Below are 18440 nucleotides of genomic sequence, written 5' to 3' on the forward strand. Positions count from 1 at the left end.
GTTACAGAAGACCATGTATGGTCCCGGGTAACCCTCTCTGCTTCCTCATTGAGCCACATACCGAGAGAAAGCATAACAAGGATTTCTCCTTGGAGCCTGGACCACCTGGAACCCCCGGGTGTAGACTGCCCATCTGGGGGTCCTGGGCACCTGTATATATGTGGCTGACCTGGCCCTACGCTGACCACTCACTCACACAACAGCAGAGTTGGGACAGAGCAGAGCCTGGGGGAACAGGCAGGGAAACTAGAGAGAAGAGACTTCTCGTTCTGGGTCCGCCATAACTTACAAGGTGACCTGGAGCAAGCCTCTCCTCTCTTTGTGTCTCAGTCTTCTTATCTGTATCCTTACCTGTATCAGTATCCTTATCTCTTATCTGTAAAACAAAGGGTTTGGAATCAACACTGGCCAAGCTCCTTTCAGCTCTGACGCTCAGCGCTGTGATCTAATCCTTAGCTGGCTCTCAGTGGACATTGTGATCTTGGCCTTCAGGTCTCTGGGTTTCCTTTTCCCTCTCCACCATACACACATTGCAGTCATAATACCTGTTTCTGACTTCATATTCAGTCTTCTCCCTTTTCTCTGCTCACAGCAGAACCTCTCCATTCTTTATCTGATACTTTAGGGGCGGGTAACAAAAACTCCTATGCAAACCATTTTTAATAATAAAATTGTATTAGTCTGGGTTCTCTAGAGAAATCGAACCAATAGGAGATAAATATCACGAAATTTACTGTAAAGAATTGGCTCACATGCTTAGGAGGCTGAGAACTCTAAGATCTCCAGTTGGCAAGCTGGAGTCCCAGGAAAGCCAGTGGTGTAAGTTCCTGCCTGAGTCCAAGTCCAAAGGCAGGAGGAGACTGATGACCCAGCTTGAATATCCATGTCCCAGCTCGAAGACAGCCAGCCAGAACGACCAAATTATCCCTTACTCAGCCTTTTTCTTCTATTTAGGCCCCCAGTGGATTGGATGATGCTGACACACGGTGGGGGGGGGGGGGGCATCTGCTTTGTTCAGTTCACCAATTCAAACACTAATCTCTTCCGGAAGCACCTTTACAGACATACCCAGAAATCATGTTTAACCAAATATCTGGGCACCCTGATGCCCAGTCAGCTTGACACATAAATTAACCGTTGCAGAAATGTAATTGGCTTGTGCATCTTAAAAGTCTAGCAGCTCAGGGGAGACAACCAGGACTCTACGTATCTCAACATCTTCAGGTTCCACTTGCTTGGAGTTTGTATCCTTCTCAAGATGATTCTTTCTACATGGCTCCAAGAGGCTCCTTCTGGGGCTACCTGCTTCCTTGTTCACCCAGAGCTGGAGTGTGGCAGGAAGGCAACTCTTTTAACATCCAATTGAATCAACACGTGTCATATGCTCAGTCCGGAGGCAACTATATGACCTGGGGGATGGATTATGCTAATAAGTTTGGACTTAAGCCCTGGGTGGCCCTAGGGCTGGACCTGAGCCTGCCTCACTGCAGCGTGGGCTGTGCTGAGGAAGGGGTCACTAAGCAAAAACTGGGCACAGGTACCAACAGAAGGCAATGGATACCGAGTGGCCCTAAGCACCAATTGTTTGTTGCAACCCTTCAGCTGATGTGTTCCCTTGGGTGGTATACTAGTTTCCGATGGCCACTAAATCAAATCACCACAACCTTGATGGCTTGAAACAATACAGATTGATTCTCTTACTGTCCTGGAGGCCACAGGTCTGAAGTCAGTTTCACTGGGCTGAAACCAGGGTACTGGCTGGGCTTCACTTCCCCCCAAACTCCCAGGGAGAATCCTTTTCCTGGCCTTTTCCAGCTTCTAGAGCTGCATTCCTTGGCTCATGGCCCCTCCCTGCATCTTCAAAGCCAGCAACACAGCATCTTCAGATCTCTCCCAGCTCCTGCGGCGACCTCTCCTTCTCCTCTCTCTCTTTCTTTTATCTGACCCTCTTGCCTCCCTCTTATGAGGACCCTTATAATGACATTGGGCCCACCCCCAAACCAGGATCATCTCCCCATCTCAAGATCCTTAGCTTAATCAAATCTGCAAAATCTCTTTTGCCATACAGGTAACATTCACACGTTCTGGGGATCAGGATCTGGATATCTTTGGGGGCCATTATTCAACCTACCAGAGGGGGCTCTTCTGCTGCCCTGGGCAGAATTAAGTGTATCCTTTTCTGTGCTTCCCAGGCCTTTATTCACACCTGCGCTTGGCATTTATCACAGCCTCATCATGGAATCCTGTATGTATTTACAAATCTGTCTCCCCCACTAGGCTATGAGCACCTTGATATTAGGAACACTTTATTTCCTGAAATCATGGCTGGCCCAGAGCAGGTTCCCAATGAATGAATGAATGAACCTCTTCACTGGAGCAAATGTAATGCAAGTGGAAGGCACAAGGCCTGAGGCAACCTGGAACGGAGGATGACTTAGAGACAGCATAGGGTTAACGCCAGGACCCTATATCTCAGTCCCAAATCTCCAGGCCCCTTCTGCTGCCTCCATACTGAGAGAGTTGGCTGAGCACATCTTATTTCCTGAAGCTTATTTTTAAAATCCCTCAGTACTAGCAGAGCAACATTGTGGCTATAAATAGAAGCCATGGATTTTTATGATCAGAGAAAATGAGTCCATCATATTAAAAAAACACACACACTATTTATAGCCCAAGGATTTCCACAGCCAAGCATACTCACTGCAAACCCCTGGCAGATCCTTCTCCCAGCCGTACAGGGCTCATGGAAACGTAGCAGGGGGAAAGTATGCTATTCTAAATAGCGTTTATTGTTGAAAATCCACTATCCCAGGGAGAGGATCATGCAAAATGTATGAAACTGACAGGAGTCTTTTAGAAGAGAAGAATCACATTGCTGGTTGTAGAGTAGCTCAGGCTTCTGACGAGACCAACAGTGAGTGAGGATGAAGAAATCATGCAAAGATATTCAAAGAGAAACAGACCGGGCAGGTCAGAAAACCAAGGACACAGCAGGCCGCTCTGAAACAGTATTTACAGCCAACCTGCTCTGAGCACTTACGGCACACCAGGCACTGTGTTAGGGTCTTAAAGGCATTATTTCCTTTCATCATCTCAACAGAGCAGGGCATGATGGAACTATTATTCCTGACCCATATTACAGATGAGTAAACCAAGGCACAGAGAAGTTGAGCAACTTATCTAAGGTTTGGGCTAGACCTGGGATTGGAGAGGGAGCCGGCACCCTCAAGCTCCGAACTGGATCGCCTGCGTGATGGTTTGGGGAGCAGGGAGGTGGAGGGATGGAGAACGCTGTGCTCCTGCCTGCCCTTTGGCTTTCAGGGCCCCCATGACCAAGTTCCATCCATGCCTGCAGTGTGACCTCTTCCTTCTCTTTCTAACTTCTCCTCTGTCCTTTCTCTCCTCTCACAGAATACGTCGTAGCAAGGTAGGTTGCCACCTTAATGGTTTACACTGGGCGGTGCTGTTCACCAATTCGCCAGCCCGCCTGGGATGCTGTAACCAATCAGGGTAGCGGTTGGCCATAGGCAGCCAGGGCCACCCTGAAGTCTTGCTCTGACCCCACGCGGTGGCTTCTCTTTTTCCTAGAGAGATCTCTTCTGCATTGCTGCGCCCCACCCATCCCACCCCCTCCTCAGAGGGCTTCTCTGATTACTCCAGGACTTGTCAATTTTCTCCAGTTTTCTCCAGACTATTAAAATTGCTCCCATCATAAGACCCTAAACATCCTTGGAAAAAGCAGATGCTGCAGGAGCCAGCTGTCAGCACACAGAGCCTAGACGGTCACAGAGCTGAAGCCAGTTCCTAGTATCAAGGTGCTCATAGCCTAGTGGGGGAGACAGACCTGTAACCACACACAGACTCCATGACGAGACTGGGATGAACACCAAGCAGAGGCGTGAATAAAGGCCTGGAAAGCACAGAAAAATGTACACCTAATTCTGTCCGGCTCAAGTCTCAGGCCTGACTGATGAAGAAATGCACCCAGCAGAAGGGAGCACGTGACTCTGGCCAGTAGTGGAGCTGGTGCACATCCGGATTTCCTGAGACTGAGTTTCATGGGTTGTTAGGATAATTCTGTTAATTCAGTGTCATGACCATGGGTGAGACTTGTTACCTTTTAACTTTCTTAAAATAAGATTTTTTGATTCCTGCTCAGTGACATCCCCTCTATCTCTTCTGCCCTTGCCCTTGTCCATGTCACTATGACAGCTCCCCTGATATCAGCAACGGTCTCCAAATTTGTCCCCTTTGCTCTGCCCTCTCCTTCCCCAGTGCCGTTCATTCTTAATTCTTCAGCCAGAGAGATCTTCCAAAATCTCAAGTTGGGTGATATACTCTCTGCCCTTCCCCTCCTTCCGCACTGACCTTCCCATGAACCGTCCTCCAGGTCCTTCAGGTACATCACAAACCTCCTATGATGGTTCCTAAGGCCTTTCATGGTGTATAAGGCCCTGCCCACTTCTCCAGTTTCTCTTCCTGCTGCTTCTTTACAGGGGCTTCTGCTCCAGCCAGAGCAAGTTACTTGTTGTTCCCTGAAGCCAGATGCTCTTCTGTGGTCCCAGAGTCTTTGCTCAAGGTCATGGGAGCTCCTTGGGGACAGAGAACATGTCTTATCATCTCCTTATTCCTTGATCTGTAGGAGATGCTTAACACCTGTTAATAAAATGAATGAAGAGGTGAATGGATGGATGGATGGATGGATGAATGCTGTTTTCTACCTCTGGAATCCACCTGTTACCTAATAATCCTTCAGGGCTTCCTTACCTTCAACCTCTCCTCTTTTGCGACGTCTCCCCTGGATCTCACCTCCCAGTCTAACTTTGGTGCAATTTCATCAAGCCTCCTGTGAGCCCAGGTACTGCAGCACAGTGTGTATATTCTGTGTGTCTGCTACCCCCGCATGAGACTACACTACCCAAGGACAGAGCCCATGTTTTATATGTGAGTGTATCCCCAGCACGTAGCATGAGGTCCTAACCTTTAGTGACTAAATGAACTGAGTAACTCTGACCAAATCAAAGAATGAAAAAACATAGTGACATATGCCCATGGTCATATGGAGAATTAGGGAGAATAGCTGGAGCCAAGTCCTGGTGTTCAGGCTTCCAGCTCTCTGTTCTTTCTAACATTTCCCACTGGAGAAAAGAAGCTGGAAATTTTACTAGTTTTAGATTTTTTTCCAGGGCTCTGGAGTGCCACAAAGTAGACCAAGCAAGGTGTCATCCCCAAATAACCAAACCAGAATGTGTTTACCTGTGATGCCAAACTCAATCTCTCATCTGATTTCTTCTCTGGAAGAAAGGTACCCAGAGCATCATTAGTTTAACCTTGGATCCTGAATGATTAGTTCAGAAAACAGGCAATGATTTGCAACAACATGGATGGACCTGGAGGGTATTATGCTTAGTGAAATAAGTCAGACAGACAAAGATAAATACTGTATGTTATCACTTATATGTGGAATCTAAAAAATAAAACAAATGAATGGAATATAACAAAACAGAGACAGACTCACAGATGCAGAGAACAAACTAGTGGTTACCAGTGGGGAGAGAGAAGGGAGATTAAGATAGAGGTAGGGGATTAAGAGGTATGAACTACTACGTATAAAATAAATAAGCTATAAGGATATATTGTACAGCACAGGGAATACAGTTAATCTTTTATAATAACTTTAAATACAGTATAACCTATATAAATATTGAATCACTATGTTGTACTCCTGAAAATTATTTTTAAAAGTAATGAAAGAATTTTTTAAAATAAAGAATAAAATTTAAAAGATAATAAAAGAATAAAAAAGAATAAAAGAATTTTTTAAAAGACAAAATATATATTTCTTAAAAGAAGAAAAGAAAAAAAAAAGGAAAGAAAACAGGCAATGGTGACTTGAGAGGAAGGCTGTCAGCAGTATGGAAGACAGGAACATATTTTAGAGCTGAGAGCAGTTGGGAGCCATGGGAAGAGTCCTAGAGATGAACCTGGATTGTATTCCCAACCCCATTACTAATTTACTGTGTGACCTTGAATGAGTCACCTAGTCTCTCTGGGTCTTGGCTTACCTCTCTGTAAAATGAGGAGACCATAATATATTTTCTCTAAAGCCGTTTCCCAGTTCAGAAGTTCTATGGGTTAATGTCTATAGAGCTCATTTAGAAAGACACAAAGGACTCGGAGGTTAATAATGAAAACAGAACTTTTCCAGGAAAATGGTGAGTGGTAGGTTTTTTCCCCAAGTAGTCAACAATCAACAGCAAAGACAGTGAAAATATGAAAAAGAAACCTACTAGGTTCAACATAGAATGAGTTCACTTACAAGTAATGTCCTAACCATAATCTACCCTGTCACCTACAGATCCCCTAGAAGCCCCCTACTTCCACTTGTCCCTAGCCCTTCCTCTACTGGAAATATTCTTCCACCCGTTTGGGGGAGGATGGGTAAGGGGACAGAGGCCTGACTCCATCTCTAGGGCCCAGTCCCAAATCCAGCCAACAGTAGATGCGCAATAAATATAGGTTGAAGAAATAAAAAGTGAAACTTACATTCCTAATCGTCAGTTTCATTAATGATGAAATTCAATGACAGCTCTTCCTAATTACCTGAATATAAAATAGACCTCTTAGCCAATGCACTGGTATTCCATGGTTCTGCACCTTTACAATGAAAGGATTAAGTTGAGAATATCCCCTTTTGAGCGTAGGATTTAGATTTTCCAAGTGCTTTTAGATTCATTATTAACTAACAATAAAATAGTAACTGGTACTTTTGTAGAGTCTTATGGTTTGTATTTGACTTTCATATACATTATCTCATGTTCTGTGAGACAGCAGTTATTATCCCCATTTCACAGGTGAGGAAACCAAGGCTCAAGGAGGGGAAATGACTTGCCCAAAGTCTCATGGACAGTCAGGGTTGAGCCAAGGCTGCAATCCAGTTGGTCTCCCCTCAACACCACCGTTGAAGTCCACCTGTGCCCACTTCTCTGACTCTTCTCCAACCTACTCTATTGCTGCCAATAAAAGCAAACTAGGGAGGTCTGCAAAGTTATGGGTTTACTTCCATCTTGCTTTTCTCTCTCTCTCTCTTTTTTCTCCTCTTTTATTCTTTCTTCCACCTTCAAGGAGGGTATATCTTGCTGAAACATTGAAAATGATTTTAAGGTAGAGTGGGAAGAATGGAAGGTGGGGGGAAGGAGGGAGGGAAGAAGGAAGGAAGGAAGGGAGGGGAGAAGGAAGAGAAGTAGGTCCTTGCCATACTGCAAAGTGTTCCACATAGATTTATTTAATTCTCTTAGGAAGCTTCTGAGGCAAGCCTATTATCTCCATTTTACAGATGAATGAACTGAAACTTAGATAAATCTCTTGCCCAAGTTTACACTGCTAGTAAAAGATACAGCCAACAAATCTCATGGTCTTCTTGAGATTCCTTTCTACAGAGCTGACAACTGGATGAGAAAGAGAAAGAATAAAAACTCAGGATATATGCAGATCATTTCTCCCCTTTAAAATTAAGTGAGGTTGAACCTGTCATATCAGATAACAGCAATATAGGCCAATACTTTCAACTTACTTAGGTACAATGAAAACAGCTAGCAGTGGCTAGCTGCTTTTGAAAGATGTGGTTCTATTAAAAGCATTTAATTTAATGCCACATGGCATAGTAAAATAAGTACCCATTTTGCAAATTCTTTTATAATGTTTCATCTTCACGTCTGCCATTTTAAAGAGCTTTCTCCGTGAGTTACACTAACTTCTAATTAGCATCCTTTTGGAGTTTTACAACTTCTGATATCTTGCAGAAAACCAAAAGAAAAAGGAAAGAAAGCTACAAGATGTAATTTGGTGAAGAAAGCAAATTCGGTCCTTTCACAACATACAGAACTAATTAGTTTGGGTGACTTGGCTTGGAAAGGCATTTACTGCAAAATAAGGAACAATTTGTTGAGATTCTGGTACTTGGTATGGGGAAGGGGCTGACAGAAAGATGAATAGCACAGTTCTTGACTTCAAGGAGTTCAACATCTGCTGAGGAAGATGGACCCAACCGTTGCTAACTCAAATGTGAGCCTCACCCAGTGAGTTCTGTAACAGTCCTCTCCTAACTTCTTCTGCTGAAGCCCAAATTTTTACCCTGTTCGCAGCTCCCCTTTCTGTGTGTGTCAAATAGAAAAGGTATCACTCTACATCTCTTAATAACAAATTCCACCACAATAATACTATTATTTCTAACAAGGGCAGCTAGCATTTGTATAGTGCTTTAAAGTTTACAAAACACTTTCCCACTCAGTGTGCCTTAAAACCACAGAATCAGAGATGTTTAAGTCAGGCAGTATTTTTCAGTTGAAAGTATCTATGTTCAATTTTCTACAACTAGCAAATTTGAGAGATCACCTTTTTCAAATATTGTAAAGAGAACCCCTTGTGGGCTATTTCCAGCTATGCCAAAATGCATGCTGACACCCTTCAAGTATTAAAAAGAGCAAGCAAAACATTTCAACTATTTTAACTATGTGAACCAAACCAGTGGGGAATGCACATGCCTCTGCAGAAACAAAGAACATTATTCAGCAAAAAAGACATACATTCTGCATTAGGCTATAAAATAATTTTTTTCCTAGAGCATATTTTTAGATCATTGAACTGCAGGGATGCTGATTTCTTTCTGAAACAAATTGATTATCAAGAATTACTGAAACTATGTTAAAAAATAGCAAATAATTTAAATTCCTTGTCTGCCAAACATTAAGGAAAATTATGTACTCATAGCCATAAGTGAGATGTGACATATGATTCTCATACATAGTGAAACTGTAAATCACATCAAAACTAATAATTTCACGCAGCTAAGTTCTTACTTGGTACATCAGATATTTTTATTTCAGTCCTTACCGCATGGATTCAGGAAACCATTGGCCAATCAAGGCTAAACTGCTTAGAGGGAACAGCATGTGTGAGCCACTGTCTGTGGTCCTGAATTACCCATCTTCTCACCTTTGAGTCTGGTTTTCTCCTCCCTCTGGTAACGCCAGACTCAGAGCTGGGATTTAGAACCCTGCTCTGGCTCTATCACTATGTGACTAATTATGTGATAAGGGACAGATTACTCACTTGTTCTCTCTCAACCTTGATTTATTCAGAATGTAAAATGAACAAGTTGAACAAGAGGGCTCTAAGCTCCAACATCCTATGTTTTGGTGGCTTAAAATTGCCAAAATAATGAACAGGTGGCAGGGTTCTCAATTTAACTCAATATAACATTATTAAGGGTCATGTTTCATATTCCATGTACTGTGCTAGGCTCTAAAAATACAACAATATTTTAGTTAGAACCTTTTCATTTAAAACAGACAACAACACACTTGGTTATGTGGGAAAACGGTAATCATAATGCGGTAACTTGTAGGATTACAGCTGGGACTAAGGCAAAATTGGAATGAGGATTTGTAACACCTCAGGTCTTCTTTCTTTCTTCTTTCTGCTCTATTCCAAATGAGCTCTTCGACTCAGAATGTGTGCAGCAGACAGAATTTAAGATGATTCTCAATTATACCAACCTCTGAACACTCATAACCTTGTATAATCTCCCCTTGAATGTGGGCAGGACTTGTGACCTGCTTCTAACTATCAGAATATGGCAAAGGTGATGGGATGTCATGTCTGAGATTATATTACATAGGACTGTAACATCTTTCTTGTTAGCATATTTTCCCTTGCTGGCTTGGATGAAGTCAGGGAACATGTTGGGAAGGCTCATGTGTCAAGGAATTGAGGGCAACCTCAGCCAACAACCAGGGAGGAAGAGAAGGTGGCCTCTGGCCAACAACAGCCAACAAACTAAGACCCCAATCCTACAGGCTACAATGACCCAAGTTCTGCAACAACCATACCGACTTGGAAAGGGATTCTTCCCCATTTGAACTAGACATGAGACTAGGGCACTGACGGACACCTTGATTATAGCTCTCAGATGAGATCCAGAAAATTTGTGCCCAGATTCATGAACCACAGGAACTCTGAAATAATAAATGTGTGCTCTTTTAATGTGTTTAGGTTTGTAGTATTTTGTTGTGCAATAGATAAATAACACAAGGGGCATGGCCCCTAAAATCCCCAGACCCACATCTCAAAATTTGGAAACTGAATGGATCTGAAGGCCAGCTTTTCACCTTCCTTGTTCAAAAATCCTAACGGAGGACTCTGAATAGCCCAGCTTGCATCAGGTTTCCACCCTACTAATTACCAGGGAGCTTGGAATCAGTAAGAAGATAGCAGTCCCATTCCTACTAACTGAATTAGATAAAATATTTTCCAGAATAAGAGCAAGTGTGGACAGGCAGAACAGTAGCTGTCCCCTGCAAAGGCTGAATAATATAAACATGTTATTTTCCCATAACCTAAAGGTAAATGTAGATGAGCTAATAGCCTATGAAAATGCAATAGTTTATGTGCTGCCATTGAGGAAGTACAGGTCAAAGAGGGACCTTTCACACAGACTTGAGAGTCAGGAAAGAATTTCCAGGGAACGTGATACCAACATAGAACCTGAAAACTGAATAGGAGTAATCCAGGTAAGTAAGGGTCAGATAAGAATGTCTCAGACACAGGTACTATCATGTGAAAAAGCCCAGGAACCAGAGAAGGAATGAAGTGTTTGGTGACTCCAAATATTTTTAATGCAGTCAGATCATAGCACGAAGGTTGTGGGGAAAGGGCCAAGAGGGAGGCTGAAAAAATCTGTCAGGGCTGGAAAATAAAGGCCTTGTATTGGTCAGGGTTCTTATCAGCAAGTCATAGACTCCACTCCCTTCATCATCTCACAGGGTTAAGACACCAGGCAGTCAGAAACCAAGTAGCCATGACTAATACCGAGCACACCAGCCAACGCCATGATTGCAAATACACACCACTCAGCACCAGTCATCCCAGGCTGGATACCAGAAGTTGCCCCAGAGGAATCAGATTCTGCTCTGTCGTGCCTGATAGACACCATCTCCTGGGTTATGATGGAGCCTGATGCCTCATGTAATACTTCCACATCCAGTTCTCATGGGCTGATGTGATTGGAAGAACCCAGGTCGCATGCCTGCATCCTAGCTGCTGTTGATGTTGTTTTTCATTCATCCATGGGAATGTGGGCCTCATGTGTGGGAACTGTCAAAGTGTAGACAGGTTTTCCAAAGATATTAGGCATCCATGAATGATAGCTATTCACAGTGGACCTTGTGACCAAACAAAGAGCTTTGCCATTGTCCTGGGGGATGTCATTGAAGGGGTTTAAGTAGGGGAGTGACATGGTTACTCTTCTAGTTTAGGAGGTTCCCTCGGCCTACAGCATGGAGGATGAGTTGGAAGCAAAAAGACCAGGTGGGAACCTGTTGCAGTCATTCAGGTGAGGAAGTCTGAGTGCCTGAAATAAAGTTGGTATGACAGTAATGGAGAGAAGGACATTGCTGGGTGGATCCTAGAAGGTATATTAAAAAGTGCTTTCTCTTACATAGATTAAAATAATAAATTACCCTGCCCTTCCTTCCTCCACCTTAACAACTCTTGAGGATCCTCTACTGTACGTAGGATCAAATTTGGATTTTTAAATGTGTTTTCCCAAAGAAACAATATTATAAGTGGTGGTCTATCTGGGAACTTATCATTTGTAACATTACTTCTTTGACAAATGGCTTCCAGATATCTATTTAGCATGGAATCTTTCTTCAAATGAAGTCTAATACAAAATATGGGAAGTGGATTTTTAGTTATACATAGGGCTTTTGGTTCAGAATTTTGCCTTCCATGTATCCCCAAAACATCAGCCCTGAGGAAGTTCTGCAGAATCCTGGGGTTACAAGGTGCATGGTTTAAGGGTATGTTCCCCTTGAAAGTGTGCCTTAGGAGTCCACCAAACAGCTTACATGAAAAATGGTCTGCAACAGAACTAGTTAAAAGTCACTACGTCTGTTGCTATCAATGCTAGAGGAATTCACCAGGAACAAAGAGGAAAAGGAAGGCTGAAGTTTCCAGAGATGGTTTCTTGGAGGAAGGTGTGACTGGAGCAGAGCCTCCAAGGATAAGAAAGATCTGGTGAGGAGAAAGAAACAGCAGGAGAAGAAGCCTGGAGACTAGATGCCAGCAAGGCAACTGGAACTATATGGGTAGGCATAGTGAGCAAACTCAAGGATGTCTCCAACAACCCCACCTCCTGCTATTCACACCCTTGAATAATCCCTCTTCTTGAGTGAGGGCAGGGCTTGTGACTTGCTTTTAACCAACAGAGTACAGCAAAGGAAGTAGGATGTCATCTCTGTGATTAGGTTACAGAAGATCGTGGTTTCCATCTCCCTAGCATACTCTTTCTATTGCCTTCTCCACCTGCAAGTGTTGATGAAGCCAGTTGAAATGTTGGAGGGGCCCATGTGGCAAGGAATGAGGGTGGCCTTTGGCCAATACGTGGCTAGGAGGTGAGGGTCTCAGTCCAGCTTCCCTCAGGGGCCTAAATTCTGCCAACAACAGAACATTTTTGACATAAATCACAGCAATATTTGTTTGGATCCATCTCCAAAGTAAAGGAAATAAAAGCAAAAATAAACAAATGAGACCTCATTAAATTTAAAAGCTTCTTCACAGCAAAGGAAATCATCAACAAAACAAAAAGACAACCTACTGAATGGGAGAAAATATATGCAAATGATATGACCAGTAAAAGGGATTAATATCCAACACATATAAACAGCTCATACAACTCAACATCAAAAAAACAAACAACCTGGTTAAAAATGGGCAGAAGAACTGAATAGACATTTTTCAAAAAAGAAAATGCAGATGGCTAACAGGCTCAACATCACTAATCATCAGGGAAATGCAAATCAAAGCCACAATGATATATCACATATACCAGTCAGAATGGCTATCATCAAAAAGAACACAAATAACAAATGTTGTTGAGGATGTGGAGAAAAGGGAACCCTCCTACATTGTTGGTGAGAATGTAAATTGGTGCAGCCACTGTGAAAAACAGTATGGAGATTTCTCAAAAAACTGAGAATAGAACTACCCTTTGACCCAGCGATTCCATTCCTGGGTATTTATCTGAGAAAGCCAAAAACACTAATTCTAAAAGATACGTGGACCCCAATGTTCATAGCAGTGTTATTTACAATTTCCAAGATACGGAAGTAACCTGAGTGTCCATCAACAGATGAATGGATAAAGAAGATGTGGTATATGTATACAATGGAACACTACTCAGCCATAAAAAAGAACAAAATTTTGAGATTTGCAACAACATGGACGGACTTGGAGGGCATTATGCTAAGTGAAATAAGACAGAGAAAGACAAATACTGTATGATATCACTTATATGTGGAATCTAAAAATACAACAAACTAGTGAATATAACAAAGAAGAAGCAGACTCATGGAAACAGAGAACAAACTAGTGGTTACCAGTAGGAGTGGGGAGGTGGGTGGAGGAGTGGGAGGCACAAGCTATTGGGTGGAAGACAGGCTCAAGGTTGTACTGTACAACATGGGGAATATAGCCAATATTTTGTAATAACTGTAAATGGAAAGTAACCATAAATAAATAAATAAATAAATTCTGCTACAAACAATATGGAAAAAAGCCTGGAGTGGATATTTCCCCAGTTGAGCCTTCAGATGAGACCTCAGACCTGGTGGATACATTGCTGCAGTTTTGTGAGACACCATGAAGCAGGGGACCCATGTAAGCCATGCCCATATTTCTGACCTACCATAACTGTTAAATAATAAATGTGTGTTTTAAGTCATGGAGTGCTGTGGTCATTTTTCACACAGCAATGGATAACTAATGCAGTGGCTTTAGGTATGTTCTTCATACCTCCGATCTTTGGCTTTCTTCTCTACGATGGAAGGTAATACATGAACCACCTCTCAGATCTGGTAGAAGGATTAAATAAAACAAGTGGAGTGCCAGCATCCTGCAAGTCTAGAGGTAGGTGTTCCATCAGTGGTAGTCACGGCTGCCACTTCAACCACCACCAACCACACAAGAAGGAAAATAACCCTCAATAAATGTTTACAAGCTGTTCATGTTTGTCACTTAGTGAAAGAATCAATGTGGCCCCATGAACTGCTCCCAGAAATTCATCTCCAGAATAAGGGCAAAAAAAAATCCCCTCTAGATGCCTTAAGCCTCTCAGTTCCTCGGGTTGGCCCTGACTACGCATGCTTCTCGACAATGCTGCACCAAAGAAATTCCTGGGTCCAGTCCTGTGGTTGGATTTGTGATACATATTAATTAGTTTATCTTATGTCAGGGGGAGGAAGGGCAATATTGTGCTAGTTTTTCAAAGCAGTGTTTTCCCAGGTTACTGTGGAAAAAAAGAAATTTGCATTTTCTTTATCACTCTTCCATCATACTTAACCCCCAATGCAGATTATAACCTTTGGATATGAGTCACCGTCCCGTTGTAATACTTAAAATTAACAGGGTAAACATATATTCTGCACTGCTTTGCCAGAAAAACTTGGCTGATCCCACAGATTTTAACTCTGTAGGACAGATTTTGCTGTATTTGTGCTTTCTTTATCTTTTTTCTTTTTTTGTTCCGTCTTCCTCAGAGGAGTATTAACTCAAAGTCATCACGAGAGACCCATCGCTGCCTGCTGCTTTCTCTACCATCATTTGCATCTCTCCTCCTTTATAACTTCTCCAGCCATTTGATGAAGCACATACACACTCGCACACACACACACACACACAAATAGAGGATGTCATTCAGCTCTAAAATGGCAGCAATTTGATTGTTGGAGAAATCATAAACGCATTTTCATTTTTACCGATTACACTTTCATCTACCTTTTCCATCCTACTCAAGCCAACCGCAGGACTTGCTCTTTTAATGTAAAAGCTGCTATGAAACACAGTTAGTGAGTGATCTTTGAAAGGACCTCAGAAGACTGGAGTGGGTTGGGATCGAACAGAGAGGTATCCTCTGGACTTGTATATTCAATGATTTCTAAAAATGTAATGGATTACAATGATGTTTTAACAAGGTTATTGATACTTAAACCTTAACAGTTTAGAAAACAACAGATAAGAGATGAAAGGACATCTTTTCTTGGTTCAAAAGTAGGTACAGGGATTAAGTGTTTGGAGTGGGTAAGCTCTGAAGATAACGGTAGTTTAAAATACTAGCCATTTAGAAGGCAGAGAGGTAAGTCTTTCAGCCACTGCTTGTTTTGTTACTCGGAAAAGGGAGAAATTATTACCTGAAAGCTCTGCATTTATGTTCATTGCTGTGACAGAACACATTGCATTTTATTAGCTATAGGCTTTGGCTGGTCAGATAGAAATATACTGTTACCATTAAATTAAAGACTTCTAACAATTTGAAATATTCATCAGCTAAGTTTACATTTGTAAAGATTAAAAATCTTGGGACCATTGTTTCTTCATCTGTTAAATGGGGATAATGAGATGTAGTTGCAGCATTTCTGTGAATTTTAGGTTGAAATAATGCATGTGAAGGTGCCTGGCACAGTACAGAGGTTTGGTAAATACTCGCAATGCTGATGATGATGGTGGTGGTGGTGGTGGTGGTAGCGGTGATAGTAAACATGATGAAGAAACTTCAGCAGAGATTTGTGTATCCTGATTATTCCTTTTGCAAGATTTCTTAAATCAATGAAACATCTTTGGACACTTTCCTAAACGGGTTATTCACGTAATCACCCTAGCAATTCAGCATGTGTGTGTTTTATGAGATACATTTTCATAAGCAATAGAAAGCCCCTCCCTCTTTATTCATTTAGAGGTACCCTACTGCAAGGAAACCAGCTTCCTTGAACAAGACTTGGTTTTATGCAGAGTCTGAAAGAGGCCAAGTCAGCCCTGGCCGATTTGTTGGAACAAATAAAAAGTCTGAGCAAGGATCTTGATAGGAAAGACAAGGTGGGAAACCCTCTGCCTTCTTTGTAGGCAAGAGATTCCTTCCTTACACATGACTGAGGTGACGTTGTGATGGTGTGTTTAACGCTAGCAGATGACATGGTTAACCGGGTGTGTGGTGGAGCGGGGCAGGTTCAAGGTCTCTGATCATGGATCAGCTCCGTGGCATGTTACCTCTTAATGACCATGGCTTCCCATGGTCCACTGGAGGATATTTGTAAGCTTTCAGAGCAATTAACATTATGGATAGCTGAACTAGGGAAGAATGAATGACTTAAACAACCTTCACATCTTTAGTAATTATATGGAAATATCTCTTTTATGGGAAGATCTCCCCAGCAGAACTAAATTACTACATTAATAGTAATCCTTGGAATAAGGTAATGTGTGCTTGAATGTACACAGAGAGATTAATTTAACAATACTTTCCAATTTTACCTTGGGAGCTGCAACCAAGAATGCTGACACCAGGTAACTATGAATAAAATATCTAGGAATCATTTTATTTGCAGTTAACTGGGGACCAGGCTATTATTACCTCACTCCCTGCATTGTAAGTTGTCATACACACACACACACACACACACACACCAATCAACCCTCACTCAGGAATTCAATGCCATTCAAACTATGGCTAAGGGAGATGGTAAAAACAGGGTAAAGTTGATGTTCATGGGCTCTGGGGCCTGGAACAGAGGTGAAGTTGGACATGAGGCCTCAGCATTGAGATTAGACAATCCATGTCACAGACAACAGATGGGGAAGACAAGGCAGAGGAGTAGTCAGCTTAGGGATGCCCGTGAAGGCATGGAACACTGAGAGCCTTTTCCGTGGCACTTCTTTTGCTTTTCGACAGGTGGAAGCCCTCAGCGTTCTCTGTGGTCTTTTAAAATTCTCCGTAAACACTAAGATTCCCCCTAGGGGCTTCCCTGGTGGCGCAGTGGTTGAGAGTCTGCCTGCCAATGCAGGAGACACGGGTTCGAGCCCTGGTCTGGGAGGATCCCACATGCCGCGGAGCAACTGGGCCCGTGAGCCACAACTACTGAGCCTGCGCGTCTGGAGCCTGTGCTCCGCAACAAGAAAGGCCACGATAGTGAGAGGCCCGCGCATCGCGATGAAGAGTAGCCCCCGTCTGCCGCAACTAGAGAAAGCCCTTGCACAGAAACGAAGACCCAACACAGGCAAAAATAAATAAATAAATTAATTAATTAAATTAAAAAAAAAAAACAACCAAAAAACCAGGATGCTGGTGTTAGAAGACCCATTTAAAAAAAAAAAAAAAAAAAAAATTCCCCCTAGCTGGAGAGCTAGGAAAACTTCGGTTTAAATGGGTTTTGAGTATGATTAAGTGTCTGAGAATGGATGCGTCAGAGCTTGAATAACATCTGAATTCTTCTCAGGAGAAAGCTCTTAGGGGTGTCTGTCTCTCAGCTGGGAATCCTGCCAAAGGCAACCTACAACTAGATATCTTGATTATCTAACTGTCACCCGAAAACAAAAGCAGCAGTAAGAAAAATGCGAAATGTAAAAAAGTGAAATGAGCTTGTTGCTGCTGTTGTTTTACTTTGAGACTCAGAGGAAGGAAGGCTTTAGGAAAATCAGTGCCTGGAATTCACCGCGGTGTAAACTGGACCCGGCCAGTAAGGATCAGGGAAGCAGTCCTTCATGTGGACGCTAGGAACAGTATTTAGTCAATTTCGCCTTTGCCAATGCGCTTCATAAGGGGATTGTAATAAAGCGCATTTCTCCTTTTCTGGTTGGAAAATCTTTGCTTCTGCACACAGGCTGTGGATTACTGCATGAGAAAATGTTTTCTTGTGTCCATCACGGTTTTGCAAGACAGCTGAGGTGGGGAAATTGACTCTGTTTATATCCAACCTAGCTGAGGACAAGATAGTGAAATGGCCACAGACGTTTTTTCCCTCTAAAGAGAACATTTTGCTTTTCTTTGCAATTCCACTTGGAAAGAAAACAAATTTCTGTTAATAGTGCTGTGCAGCAATGTTGCTTTGCTGGATAAATGCACCTGGCCGAGTAAGTCTCTCCCTGCCTTTGGGATCTATCAGATACTCATCACATTCTGGCCGAGCTAGCTGGGGCCAGGCCACCAGCTCTTCAAGGGCAGGTGCTCTGCCCAGTTCAAGGTCTGGCACCAAGTTTGCTGAATGACGTCCCCAGGGACCCCAACAGAAGCCTAACAAAGCTAAATTAGCTTATTCCATAGCAAATCCCTTTGAAACACAGAGGAATGTCTGAGCCTCGTGGGTACATTGGTGGCCCAGAAACGATCCATGCCGTCATTCATCCATGAGTTTACATGTGACCGCGTCTTCCTTGTAAGAGAGGCTTGGGTGTAAAAAGATTTCCTCCAGCTGTTCACCCTTGAGATTGCCTGAATCTGTCCATCATCTACCTTATATTAAACAGGCAGAGGAAGCCATTGCTCTTTTTGATGGACTTCAGGTCCAGTGATGAAACACGGTAGACCTGACCGAGGCTGCTCTGAAGATAGA

Source organism: Balaenoptera ricei, chromosome 2, assembly GCF_028023285.1.
Source record: "Balaenoptera ricei isolate mBalRic1 chromosome 2, mBalRic1.hap2, whole genome shotgun sequence".
NCBI lineage: Eukaryota > Metazoa > Chordata > Mammalia > Artiodactyla > Balaenopteridae > Balaenoptera > Balaenoptera ricei.